Source organism: Dendropsophus ebraccatus, unplaced genomic scaffold, assembly GCF_027789765.1.
Source record: "Dendropsophus ebraccatus isolate aDenEbr1 unplaced genomic scaffold, aDenEbr1.pat pat_scaffold_1380_ctg1, whole genome shotgun sequence".
Lineage (NCBI taxonomy): Eukaryota > Metazoa > Chordata > Amphibia > Anura > Hylidae > Dendropsophus > Dendropsophus ebraccatus.
In genome coordinates this window covers 1-15,413 of record NW_027208800.1, presented here as the reverse complement: position 1 = coordinate 15,413, position 15,413 = coordinate 1, and the positions used below count along the sequence as shown (strand labels likewise).

General features: G+C 42.5%; 1 long non-coding RNA gene across 1 annotated transcript; it reads left to right on the top strand.

The window, feature by feature from the left end:
- The first annotated feature begins 2,284 nt into the window (after positions 1 to 2,284).
- LOC138775149 (uncharacterized) lies at positions 2,285 to 15,224 on the top strand. Its single transcript, XR_011360515.1, has 3 exons — positions 2,285 to 2,369; positions 8,487 to 8,584; positions 14,850 to 15,224. It is a non-coding gene; the product is annotated as an uncharacterized lncRNA (long non-coding RNA).
- The last annotated feature ends 189 nt before the right edge of the window (positions 15,225 to 15,413 follow it).

Here is a 15,413-nt window from a genome sequence, read left to right as displayed (position 1 = left end):
GAGTAGGTTTCCTTAACATTTTTCACTGGAAAAATGTTAAATTTAGCGCACGCAGGGGTCGCGCTCTTTCTGCGTTCTGCCCCCCCCCCACTTACATATAATTATTTGCAAAGCAAGCATCTGCAAATAGATTTATCCATAATTGAGCTCTCTGCGCCAGAAAATGACCGTTGCACCACATGATAAACTTCACCATAGTATTTATGCTGTGGATTTCACTGTCCAAATGCTGCAGATATACAACAAAGCTTTTTTTTATTATCCACACCAAAATTCACAGTGGATAGTTTGCAACAAATCAGTAACAATACCACTTAATTTGGTGCAGATTTTCCACTGTGAATATGCTGTGGATTTCTACAGCAGAAAACCTGCTACTTGTGGCATATGCTAATAGCATAGTCTACATGCACTGGATTAGAAAATCTGCCCCACTGAGTTGTAAGCAATCCTGTGGACAGCAGCTATCATAGCAGTCCACAAATTGTTTGTGGCAACATACAGTACTTTCCCACCTGATCTAACATTGGGGATGGAGGCCCCCCAGCAATACAGTTGTTAAGGAAACCTTTCAACAATTTCTGGGTAGTGTTCACAATTGTATGCCTGCCGGGACACTATTGCAAAACAATTATACGTCACAAAAAAAGGCTTTACTTACATGAGTCTTTTTTTGTACTTCCTTTTGCTGTGATCAGCAATGTTTTTACAGAATGGCATGGTTTTGTTAGTTGCAAGTATTTGCTCATCACAACAGAAAAAAATTACCTCAATAAACATCTAAATATTCTATAAGTTGTACAGGTTTTTCTATAATAAAATCCTTTAACTAAAGTTTTCTTTCATTCATAGGTTTTCTAGTGTAATTATATTTTCAACTGATAAAAAGTAGAGAAAAATAGCCCTACTACTTCTGTAAGGCCTTATTTATAGGTCTGCATAAGTTTTCAGTATTTGCGGATTCGTAACCCATTAATTCCTATGGTGCAATTCACACATCCTCTATTTTTGCGGATTCACAATCCGTAACATAAAAAAATGGGACTGGTTGTAATTCCAGTAGAAGTAATTCCAGTAATGTGGTCCACTCCAATAGAAGTCTGTGGGAGCCTCTGAATTTTGTGGAAACGCCTAAGCACTCCACAAAACCATCTGCTATTCTGGGACATCACCGTTTAAGCTCCTCCTGGCTGGTTGAGACAGCTAGGGACATCATTTTATTTTATTTTATTTTTGTGAACCACAAAATACAGAGCACAATACAGATGTACCACGGATGGTATTTTGCAGATTCTTGGAAATATATTGACATGTGAATGTAGCCTAAGGCCTCTCTCTTACTAACACTTTTTCCCTTGTAAGTAAACATAATGGCCTAGATTTATCAATCTGTCGGAGACACATTTTTCTCTCCGATAGATAGAAAGAAATCAATCACAGCCCATTGGTTGCTTTTGAGAAACAAAAAGGTGACCTGTGATGGTTGCTACTGTATTTGTCTGTTTCCAATTTTTATTTCAATATATGTTATTGAATTTTTTTACAAAGTAGCTTTCTTGTGTTCATATATTTGTAACATGCATTCTCCTGGTGGTTTTTATGTGCTATAAAGTAGCCTATTGTATGGTATAGAGCAAAAAAATATATCATACCTAAAGTATTCTGCATGTTGAAAAAAACACCAGAGACATATGAAATGCAACAAACACTAAAAAAAAACAACACAAAGAAAAAATGAATGTTTTATATTTCACTATAGATCCACTTGTAACATCTGGCCACAGCATAAAATAATTAATAAATATATGTGTACAAAAGCAAAGCTAACAATATTTCTGCACAGGACACCAGAATATACAAACAAAATATATAAGCTAATACATAACTATTCCCCACTATAGAGCTATACTGTACTGCATCTCACTCTTTAGTTCTCTTGCGTACATGTTATCCTTCTCAACAATATAAAATATCTATATCATAAAAATCAAGTCTGTCTGTCTGTCTGTCCTGTCTGTCTGTCTGTCTGTCCTCTATAGACTTCCAAACGCCTGAACCGTTTGACCCCAAATTTGGCACACAGATACATTGGGTGCCCGGGAAGGTTATTGCGAAGGTCCTGTCCCCGCCAGATGTACAGGAGGGGAGGGGGAGGAGAAAGAGAGGCGCCCCATAGAGATGAATGGGAAAATCTCCTCATTGCAAACACAGGTGATATAATTAGCTGCAGCAGACACGGCAGTTGGAGCCTTAGCAACCAATAGGATTACTGCTTTCATTTTCACAGGGAGCAATGGTTGCTAGGGAAGCTGCCTCACAACATCCACAGTAATAACTGGTAGACCCCCTACTCCATCTATACAGTACAGGTATATACAGGGCCCCCTACTGCATCTATACAGTACATGTATATACAGGACCCCCTACTCCATCTATACAGTACATGTATATACAGGACCCCCTACTCCATCTATACAGTACATGTATACAGGACCCCCTACTCCATCTATACAGTACATGTATATACAGGACCCCCAACTCCATCTAAACAGTACATGTATATACAGGGCCCCCTACTCCATCTATACAGTACATGTATATACAGGACCCCCTACTCCATCTATACAGTACATGTATATACAGGACTCCCTACTCCATCTATACAGTACATGTATATACAGGGCCCCCTACTCCATCTATACAGTACATGTATATACAGGGCCCCCTACTCCATCTATACAGTACATGTATATACAGGACCCCCTACTCCATCTATACAGTACATTTATATACAGGACCCCCTACTCCATCTATACAGTACATGTATATACTGGGCCCCCTACTCCATCTATACAGTACATGTATATACAGGGCCCCCTACTCCATCTATACAGTACATGTATATACAGGGCCCCCTACTCCATCTATACAGTACATGTATATACAGGGCCCCCTACTCCATCTATACAGTACATGTATATACAGGACTCCCTACTCCATCTATACAGTACATGTATATACAGGACCCCCTACTCCATCTATACAGTACATGTATATACAGGACCCCCTACTCCATCTATACAGTACATGTATATACAGGACCTCCTACTCCATCTATACAGTACATGTATATACAGGACCCCTACTCCATCTATACAGTACATGTATATACAGGACCCCCTACTCCATCTATACAGTACATGTATATACAGGACTCCCTACTCCATCTATACAGTACATATATATACAGGACCTACTACTCCATCTATACAGTACATGTATATACAGGACCCCCTACTCCAACTATACAGTACATGTATATACAGGGCCCCCTACTCCATCTATACAGGACATATATATACAGGGCCCCCTACTCCAACTATACAGTACATGTATATACAGGACCCCTACTCCATCTATACAGGACATGTATATACAGGGCCCCCTACTCCATCCATACAGTATATATATATACAGGACCCCCTACTCCATCTATACAGTACATGTATATACAGGACCCCCTACTCCATCTATACTGTACATGTATATACAGGGCACTACAGGTATACCAAACTGTGACTGGGTAACACCGCCATACCAGACCTAACCAATACTGCCATACTGTGAATGGATAACACCGCCACACCAGACCTGACCAATACTGCTATACTGTGACTGGATAACACTGCCATACCAGACCTGACCAATACCGCCATACTGTGACTGGATAACACTGCCATACCAGACCTGACCAATACCGCCATACTGTGCTGGATAACACTGTCATACCAGACCTGACCAATACCGCCATACTGTGACTGGATAACACTGCCATACCAGACCTGACCAATACCGGCAAACTGTGACTGGGTAACACCGCCACACCAGACCTGACCAATACCGCCATACTGTGACTGGATAACACCATCATATCAGACCTGACCAATACTGCCATACTCTGACTGGATAACACCGCTATACCAGACCTGACCAATACCACCATACCGTGACTGGATAACACCGCCACACCAGACCTGACCAATACCGCCATACTGTGACTGGATATACACCGCCATACCAGACATGACCAATACCGACACACTGTGACTGAATAACACTGCCATACGGGTAAATACAACCCTGCAGGTATACAGGACACTACAGGTATACAGGACACCAAAACTATACACTACAGGTATACAGACCTCCACCAACTATATACTTCAGGTATACAGGACCTCCACCAACTATACACTACAGGTATACAGGACCCCAAACTATACACTACAGGTATACAGGACCACAAAACTATACACTACAGGTATACAGGAACTCCACCAACTATATACTACAGGTATATAGGACTCCAAACTATACACTACAGGTATACAGGACCTCAAAACCATACACTACAGGTATACAGGACCTACACCAACTCTATAATACAGGTATACAGCACCTTCACCAACTCTATACTACAAGTATACAGGACCCCAAATATACTACAGGTATAAAGGAACTCCACCAGCTATATACTACAGGTATATAGGACCCCAAACTATACACTACAGGTATACAGGACCTCCACCAACTCCATACTATAGTTATACAGGACCCTCAAACTATTTACTACAGGTATACAGGACCCCCGAACTATATACTACAGGTATACAAGACCTCCACCAATTATACACTATAGGTATCCAGGACCCTCAAACTATAAACTACAGGTATACAAGACCTCCACCAACTATACATTACAGGTATACAGCACCAACTATATACGACAGGTATATAGGACCCCCGAACTATACAGTACAGGTATACAGGACCTTCACCAACTGTACACTGCAGGTATACAGGACCTCCCTCAATATACACTATAGGTATACAGCCCCCCCAACTATGCACTACAGATATGCGAGACCCCTAAAAACTATACATTGTGGGTATACAGAACCCCTCCAACTATGCACTACAGGTATACACTAATTCCACTGATTAACTCAGATGAAACAATACCTTTAGCTTGGCCTCCTGGGCACCTTAGAACAAATCTAATTAACACACTGACACTTTATACCCGGGCAGAGCCGGGTACATTTTCTAGTATACAATAAACATATACAGAAATGCAGTGTGAACCTAGCCAAAGCTGTGCATCCTAAGACAACAGGTTCTCCACACAAGGAAACCTTCAATACTTCCTTTGAATCATCAACATGAGTTGGGAAAACCGAGATCTCTTGAGCCAAAATGGAATAATTGTAATCATCAAGGTCCTATCTGTTCTGATCTTCACCTATATCCTGTGCATCATGTCATTTGGAAGAAATATATACACTAGCTCAAAGCTCCACTGGGTATATAACACATCCACTGCCGTAAGATTGTTCTCCTAATATAAGAAACAAAACATCTTGATTTTAGAATTCTTTTTTATTAACACAGTAGGAAGTGCACAGTGGCTCAGGCCTGGAGTAACCTGGTTTGGGATTATCACCATACATATCACTACCATATGGTTACTAACCATATTCAGTATACTGACAATAATAATATCAATAAATATTACCATCACATATTAAGAAATGCCACCACCCTTCTACTGAATAGAAGCCACCATATAAATGATTACAGTGCAGTTACATCCAGTTACTCATAAGCCTAATCTTCCCTGACTGAAACACAGGGGGCATCTTCTCTAAGTAAAAACACAATGCTCCACGGCTGCCCCTCTCCTGACACACACTCTCCTCTTTTGCGGTGCTGGTAGTTTGTTACAGAGGCGCTGTCTACACTAGAAGTCCCTGACATCCTATTAGGCTAATAGGGGGGACCCTATGCGTTTTTTTTAAATAAATAAATAAAAAAAACCCGCATAGGGTCCCCCCTATTTTTATAACCAGCCGGGTTAAAAACCAAACGACAGCAGCCTGGTAACACCAGGGTGGGAAGAGCCATTGTTTTAGGCCTCCCCAGCCTAAATCTTACCAGCCTGCTGCCGCCCAGTCCAGGAGCGCCAATTTTGATGCTCCGGGACCACTGGCACCCGGCTCTTCCCAGTACCCCTGGTGGCATTGGGTACTGGGGTAATAATGGGGGGTTAGTGTTAGCCATTTTATACTGGCTAACACTAGGCCCCGACTTAGTAATGGATTCCGTCTATTAGACGGCTTCCACTACTAAGTCTATAAAGTAAAGAAATAAAGACAAGACACAAGTGAAATTTTTTTTTAATTCAAATAAAAACACCCCCACACCCCTCATTGACCATTTTATTAAAAAAAAACACCAAACAACCGCTGGTCATCGACGTAGTCCACGGAATCCGACACAATCCCCAGGATACCGATATCTGAAAAACAAAAAGGGAGAAACACACAAAAAAACACACAAACAGGAGCACAACACCCATCATTGTGAGCGGTGTTGTGCACCTTACAGTATGCAGCATCTTTACAGATCGCTGCTTGCAGTCTGGCCTCCAAGGGGTTAAGGGAGGATGTATTGCATCCCCCTTAACCCCTTGGGGGCCAGACTGATGTCAGACTGCACCCATCCCAGCAAGGAAGGGGTTAAGTGACCCCCCTTCCTTGCTGGGAGGGGTGCAGTGCAGGGGAGGGGGTGGGGAGAGCTCTATACTCACCCCGATGTGTCCTCTTCGCTGGTCCGCAGCACAATGAAGTGACTGTACTGCGGACCGGCTCATTATATGTGCGCTGAGCCGATCAGCCAATCAGCTGAGCGCACATATAATTCTAAATGTTTCTTCTAATAATGCTATTGTGATAACATAATTAGAAGAAACATTTGATGTTTTCATTAAAGTAAAGTGATGATTAGTACAGAAAGCTATATTGCCGGCATATGAATTAACGGCTTACTGGAGCTTCCTGTACTAATTAATATTTAATTAATAAAACACATTTTCGTTGAAATAAAATCAGTTTCGTTGTTCAATAATTTAATTTAAACGAATCCATCAGTGTGCAATTAAATATACTGTCAAAAAATAAATATATATATAAATAAATATACATTTATTTAATATATATATATTTATTTTAACAGTATATTTAATTGCACACTGATGGATTCGTTAGAATTAAATTATTGAACAACGAAAGGGACTTTATTACAAAGAAAATGTATTTTATTAATTTAATATATTAACTATTAGAGGCATCGGCATTCGGCATCATTGCCGGCTATTTTTGAAGTACTCCGTACGGACCGCCTGTCAATCCTCGGCCGCATGTCCAGCCGCAAACAATGGTCTTGTTCATTTTTTACGGGTCCGTTTACGATAGGGCCGTAGATTCATACATAGTGTGCACTGGTCAGCCGTATATCGTATATTTTCCAGCGTACGCATGAACCGGAAAAATCCGGCCGATGATTTACTGCCGCAAAAAAAGCCGCACAGATACAGAGTGTGAACCTAGCCTATAAGTATATAAGAAACACAAACAAATCCACCAACCGCAACAGCGGAACCTCCCAGGGATGCACAGTCTTCCTCAGGTCAGCCCACACCTCATTCTCAATGTAGCATAAAACAGGGTTTGGGGACAGCATCCATTCCATGAAAAAAAAAGTTACTTTATTTTAGCCATTGCATATAAAAACACGATGTTTTGGCTCTAAAAATCTTGATCCTTTCTCAAGTACTCTCAAGTGGCCCAGTCTGACACTGAGAGTACTTGCACACCTACCGCTCTATTCATTCTCTATGGGGGCTGTTGAATGTTGAATTCTAGATATCTAATAGTTTATATATACTGTCATTAAAATGTTTCTGTGTTCTGAAGACATAAAGGAGCAGAGACGCCCATTTTCAAAAAAGGGTTAAAATGCACATGCACACAAAATTGAATGTGTGCTATTACACATGCTATATACCTAGTCCTAGTCCCATATGATGGTTACAGCTAAACAATACACATGTCCCTGCCCCTACAAATAAAGAAATACTCCATAGGAAAAAAAAAAATAAATTAACTGGTGTCAGAAAGTTAATCAGATTTCAAGGAAATTACTCTCATGAATAAAATGCTTTAGTGCTTCAGTAAAGACTGACACAGTCAGCTTACCAAACATCCTAGTATCAGCTTCCCCTTTATAATTGTGAAAAACATTAGGAGGCCATGTCTCCTGAACACCATTCATCTGTGCTCCCATATGCAGAGGAACTCATGGGGCCAAACACCCCTCATTTCTTCACCAATAGCTGTGCAATAGCCGGCAGATTTTTGTTGCATTCATTTCTACTACTGAATTGGGTTGTTCCGGCAGCATGCTTATAGATTTTTTATAAATTCAGACATAGACATAGAGATAGTTCTGATTGCACAAAGTCACTGCAGTATGTATGCTGGTACTTGCAGTGCACCAGGTTTTCAATTGATTACCAGCACCTACAGAGTAAATGCTTGTGTGATGTTCATTGTATAAAAGTAACCCTGTTGATGTTGCTCTTATAGATGACACTTATCTACATGTTCTGAAATAGGCCAGGCTGTAATATGATTGACACCATCAGCAGCCAATCACAAGTCCAGGAACAGCCCCGCCCTGCTTGGTAAGTCTCATCCCTGAGAGGCTGCCACACTAGGAAGAAATAGCTTGGGGTGTTTGGGATTCTGCCTATTCCACACTGATGGGTTCTTTGCTGAGAGTAGCTGTGCTGTGCACCCTGGCTCTGGGGGTCCTGGCATCAGGTGAGGACACTGACATTACAATGAACTTTACACTGGCGGCAACACAGGAGCTTTATTGTGCAATGTGCAGAATCACAATGACATTGCCACATTACTCGGAGAGCAGTAACAGACGAAAAAAGTTCCAGAAAATCTTTTGGCAGCTCTTTGGTCAGCAGGGGCCTTTCCCCTTCAGAAGTTTTGAGGATCAATTGTGTCCTCTGTCCTGTAGAGTGTAAGCTCTTATGTTCAGTGGGGTCCTGTCTCCTTTGCAGTGTTAGCCTTTATGGCCAGTGGAGGCCACTCATACTGTGTAAGCTCTTATGGTCAGCGGAGTCCTCTCTCTATGGAGTGTAAGCTCTTATGGTCAGCGGGGTCCTCTCTCTATGGAGTGTAAGCTCTTATGGTCAGCGGGGTCCTCTCTCTATGGAGTGTAAGCTCTTATGGTCAGCGGGGTCCTCTCTCTATGGAGTGTAAGCTGGTCATGCGGGGTCCTCTCTCTATGGAGTGTATAGCTCTTATGGTCAGCGGGGTCCTCTCTCTATGGAGTGTAAGCTCTTATGGTCAGCGGGGTCCTCTCTCTATGGAGTGTAAGCTCTTATGGTCAGCGGGGTCCTCTCTCTATGGAGTGTAAGCTCTTATGGTCAGCTGGGTCATTTCTCCAGTGGAGTGTAAGCTCTTATGGTCAGCGGGGTCCTCTCTCTATGGAGTGTAAGCTCTTATGGTCAGCTGGGTCATTTCTCCAGTGGAGTGTAAGCTCTTATGGTCAGCTGGGTCATTTCTCCAGTGGAGTGTAAGCTCTTATGGTCAGCGGGGTCCTCTCTCTATGGAGTGTAAGCTCTTATGGTCAGCGGGGTTCTCTCTCTATGGAGTGTAAGCTCTTATGGTCAGCAGGGTCCTCTATGGAGTGTAAGCTCTTATGGTCAGTGGGGTCCTCTCTATATGGAGTGTAAGCTCTTATGGTCAGCGGGGTCCTCCCTCTATGGAGTGTAAGCTTTTATGGTCAGCGGGGTCCTCCCTCTATGGAGTGTAAGCTCTTATGGTCAGCGGGGTCCTCCCTCTATGGAGTGTAAGCTCTTATGGTCAGTGGGGTCCTCTCTCGAAGGAGTGTAAGCTCTTATGGTCGGCTGGGTCATTTCTCCAGTGAAGTGTAAGCTTTTATGGTCAGCAGGGTTCTCTCTCGAAGGAGTGTAAGCTCTTATGGTCAGGTAGGTCCTCACGTTGAGTGTAAACCCTTACTGATCACCTTTATCATCTCTTAAGTAGAGTGTAAGCTTTCATGGTCAGCAGGGTACTTTCTTATGTGAAGTGTAAGCTCTTATGTTCAGTAGGTCCTCTGTCCTATAGAATGTAATATTGTGCCTCTGTAGTATTTGTGCCTCTGGTTGTACAGATCGGTGGACTATGTTAGTGCAATATAAATCTTGGTGTGGCAATGTCCCTGGGCTGCTGACACTGCTACATTTATGGGGTTGTTACAAAGGTTGCTGATAACCTGCTGAGTAACAGCTCAGCAGATAGTCTCTGCTCATTCCTAGGTCACTTGTGATGCCCATGAGCATTGGATTAGAATTCTGTCAGGATGGTATCTCTGCAGAGCATTATGCGTCCCTCTGCTCGTGCTGTTCGGCCGAGAAGGCACTGATTTTCTTGTATCCTGTTTCTGTGTTTTGTTTTGCTCTGTGTGAACTCTGGTTTATTGCTCACCTGGGTTGGGAGACACACCCGACTTCACCTGCTGAGTTCTGTCTGGCCATGTCATGGTTAATCTGTGTTTTGGTTCTGCTATGACTGACAGGTCTTCCTGCCAGTGGATCTGTTTTGTTCTCAGCTGTCTGTGCTTGGAGATCAGGGGGATGGTCCAATTACGTTCTGGATCAGAACCCTGGCCTCCTATATAACTACCTCAGTCTTGGATATCATTGCTGGTTATTGACTTAGTCTCTGCCTGCTTGTGGATTCTGTTTCTTTGCATCTCCTGACTACTGCTTTGTGTTCTGACTATCCTTGCTAGCTGCCTGCCCCTTACCATATCGCTTGTTTGTTGACTCTGATTATAGGATTGTGATTTTGTACTGTGCTGCCTGATTGTTGTGACCCGGACTGTCGACTATTCTTTATTGTGTTTTGTCTGTCTGTCTTGTCTTTGTGTCCCACCTAGCCAGTGTAGGGACTGCCGCCCAGTTGCTCGCCCCATCTTAGGGCGGATTGTGGCAAGTAGGTAGAGGACAGTGGGCGGGGCTGAGCTTAGGGCTCACTGTCTCTGTGTGTCTGGTGTCACCGGTTCCTAACAAATTCCCATATAGTATCATGCTATTTTTTATATATTTTTTTTTATTTTGAACAATTTGTCCAAAAAACTGTAAATCCTTACTTCCATGTATCTTCTTGGTTAAAGGAAAACAATATATATAAACATGATTTATAATATATATATATATATATATATATATATATATATATATAATCTATCACTTCATCACCCATAATGTATCAGTGACTCCCCTGCAAGCAGTCCCGACATATGTTTCGTAATCTTTATGAAGGAAACGTACATCAGGACTGCTTGCAGGGGAGTCACTGATACATTATGGGTGAGTGAAGTGATGTATGCTTGCCTGCCCTTTGGGACATATCAACAATACGATAGAGTTTGTGGGGTTTGTGCAATATTTTAAAGGAGAAGCCCGGCAAAAATTTTTATTGAAGTATTGTATTGCCCCCAAAAAGTTATACAAATCACCAATATACACTTATTACTGGAATGCCTATAAAGTGCTTTTTCCCCTACACTCACTACTGCATCAAGGCTTCACTTCCTGGATAAAATGGTGATGTCACGACCTGACTCCCAGAGCTGTGCGGGCTGTGGCAGAGGGATGCTCAGCATCCCTCCAGTGCCCTGTGTCCCAGTGTCCCCCTGTCATCATCCTCTCCAGCAGCCACAGCCCGCACAGCTCTGGAAGTTGGGTCGTGACATCACCATGTTATCCAGGAAGTGAAGCCTTGATGCAGTAGTAAGTGCAGGGAAAAAATCACTATTAAAGTACTATACTTTAATAAAAAATATTGCCAGACTTCTCCTTTAAGTCCAAGATTTGTGATTGGTATTCAATGATTCAATATCTCTCTAGAAAAAACTGTTTTATTCATGGTCTGCATCCACCTGTGCTGTGGGTTAGGGTCCTTATACACGAAAACCTCACTGCCAATACTCGACCTGTGTAAAAGGGCCAGAGATAGCTGGTAAACGAGGAATCTTTTGTTCTTTGGCTGATCGGTCTTTTCTGTGGGCATACATGTAATGGGTAGATACCTGCAATCTTCTAGTGAAAACGAGAGTGTGTGGGAGACTTTAATAAAAAGCTAAAGGGCCTATTACACGGGTCGTTAGGAGGAGCAAACGAGCGCTCTCAGCGCTCGTTTGCTCCTCGCTCGCTGCCGCTGCTATTCAACGCGGCTGCAGAGAGCGGGTGAGTGCGGGAGGGGGCGGCGGGGAGCTGCGGGGGGGCTGCCCGGGGATCGCTGATCGTCCGGGCAGCCCATAGGATATAGCAGCATCTGCTGCCGACGCTCCTATTCAACGGAGCGACGGCAGCAGATCGCTGCTATCTATATCAGTCGCTTGTTTTCAACATGTTGAAAAACAAGCGACTGCAACGATCAGCCGACATGAACGATGTCGGCTGATCGTTGCACTCTATTCCACAGGACGATTATCGTCCGTAGCGGCCGATATCGGCCGAATACGGACGATAATTGTTCCGTGGAATAGGGCCTTAAGAAAAAACAGGTGTAAACAAGTGTGGTCTGGTGTTTCCCCCTCATATTTTTCAATATCCTTGAATGACGTGATCAAAGAATCACATCACTTGTAAAGAGAAAAACGCCACATACAAATTGTATGTAATCGATTCACATTATTTTTTTTGGGGGGGGGGGGGGGGGGGCACCACAAAAATGCATCACGGAGGTGCAGTTCTTTTAAGCATTTTTTCAAGGTAAAAAAGTTTATGCACCAAGTAAGTCTGGAGAAAGCCTCAGAACTTGTATTCACCTTATCCACTGAAGAGAACATAATAACACTGACAATTTAACCTTTTCTCTGCCAGAACTGAGAGATCCCCTATAATGTCTCTCTCCAGGTAACTGATATTTTACTGAGAATAGCGATCATTTGCTGAATCATTGCACTGTTATGGAGGGGTCGTGGTAACAAATATTATTTCATTGTATCGTATATGGGTTGGGTGAAGTAGAGCAAGTATTATTTTGTATTGTGCCTTACTAGCTGATCATGTGACCACTGGGTAAAAATGCTGTGACCTGTACCTTGTTCCCATGCATAGTAACTGCAGCGATTGTAAAAAATTACCATGGAGCATTGTCTGATAATATACAGCAGCATATACCTGTTTATACTGATAAAGAGGAACAGAAGTTGGCACTCACCGCTTGGGGTCGTGAATATCCTTTATTTAGAGGAACATGGTACACTCAGCTGAGAAGGGGGAAGGTGGTAGAAGCAGGGAGCGTCACTAGTGCAATGAACGTTTCGCCCTGTGTCGGGCTTCGTCTGGTTGTGAACACGTCAGAGGAAGGGGAGGTGCTCTTATAACAATTGAATACAATCCAAATCTTTTTTGCTATAAACAAGTAACAAAAAAACACTAAATACATTAAGGCAGCAGTACGTTCAAGTCATTTCTCTCATTAAGCCCCAGAGGGCCAACAGCATTCAACTTTGTAATCCATAAAGTTTCTCTCACTAGTAAGTGTTTTTAACCAATCGCTGCCATCGTTTGGAGGGTTAACCTTTTCAAGCCCAATATATTTCAGACATTTAGGGTCGTTAGCATGTATTGTGCGAACGTGATCTATTAGTCGGGGGACCCCCTTCCCTGTTCTAAGGGAGTAGAGATGCTCTTTAAATCGGACCCATAGTGCCCTTTTGGTTTTACCCACGTAAAAATGGAGACGGGCAAATGATGGCGTATATGACATGTGTTGTCTTGCACGTTATCATTTCTTTGATGAAGCCACTCCTGATCTCCCAGTCTAATATACGCTTTGGTGAGCAATTGCGGGCAATACTGGCATTGTCCGCATTTCTTATTGCCCTTAGGTAGGGAGCGTTGTAGCCAGGTCTGTTTAGTTTTAGGGGAGGTGGCTTTGAGGGAGTCGCCTATAGTATCGGCTTTCTCGCAGCCACATCCCTGAGATCAGTGTCTTGTTCCAAAAGGAACCAATGTTTGTAAATTACATTACAGATGAACTGGTTCATAGGCGAATTTTGCAACGCAAATGTGAACCTTTTGCCCGTTACATCATAATTATTAGAACGTGTCTGGCTGTGTGACTTGCGAAGGGAGGGGCGACTACGGGCTGCAGCTTTCTTGTACGCAGTGTCTATAATATTTTGTGGGTAACCTCTAGCCAAGAGGCGTGTTTTAAGTTCTACTGCTTGCAGGTGGAATGCCTCGTCCGTGTTATTGATCCGGCGGAGGCGGACCATCTGACTGTAAGGAATAGATTTTTTAAACAGTGTCAGGGAGGGAACTAGAAAAGTGGAGAAGAGAATTAGAGGCGGTACTTTTACAGAAGACTTTAGTGTAAATCTTATTATCTATGACGTCAACTTTTACGTCAAGGAACTCCAAGGATTGACCCCCAAAAGAAGAGGTAAAAAAACATATAACCTGGTTAATGTTGTTAAGAAAAGAAACAAAATCAGTAAATTGCTCTGGGAACCACTCCAAATAATGAAAATGTCGTCAACAAAACGAAAAAAAGAAACAATGTTTTGTATAAAAGGGTTATGGGCATATTTATGTTCAAACAAGATAGAAAGAGATTGGCGTACGTACAGAAGACCGGCGTGCCCATCGCAGTTCCGGTCTCCTGACGGTACCAATCTCCCTCGTACAAGAAACAATTGTTACATAAAACAAAAAGCAAAGCCTCTTTAATGAAATCTCTAAAGGGCATGGATTGCTCCGTACGCCCGAGGGCGTGGTCAATAGCCTCCACACCCGCATCATGAGGGATGCGGGTGTAGAGGCTCTCCACGTCCACGGACGCCAGAGAATACCCGGGGAGCCATACAACTTCATCCAAGGCATCTAGAAAATCATTTGTGTCTTTCAGGTATGTTGGGAATAAAGGAAGGAGGGGACGTAGAACCCAATAAAATACCTGTTTATACTATCCACTCTAATGTCAAGACTCCACTTACAAGTGATAATAGCGGAACCGTTGTAGATACTGATGGTGCTTATACAAGGCCCAAGCTGTATTATACAATATATAATCGTATTAAAATGTACAATGTACAGCAGGAACATTATGGTCTGGAACCAGAAGCAGTCACAGTTCTGCAGATTGATATACAAAATGGTAAGCAGGAAAGAGACCCTCAAAGACTCCTATTATGCAGGGGAACAGATGGTTTTGCCAACATAGGATGACTGTACATTTTATCCGGTGTAAAGATGTGTCTTTCTAGAATTCAAATCACCAGAGTTAAAGGGGTTGTCCAGATTTATTTTTTTTTTTTCAAATCAACTGGTGTCAGAAAGTATATAGATTTGTAATTTACTTCTATTTAAAAAATCTCAAGTCTTCCCATACTTATTAGCTACTGTGCGTCCTGCAGGAAATGGTTTATATTTTTAGTCTAACATAGTGCTCTCTGGGACATCTCTGGTTGAG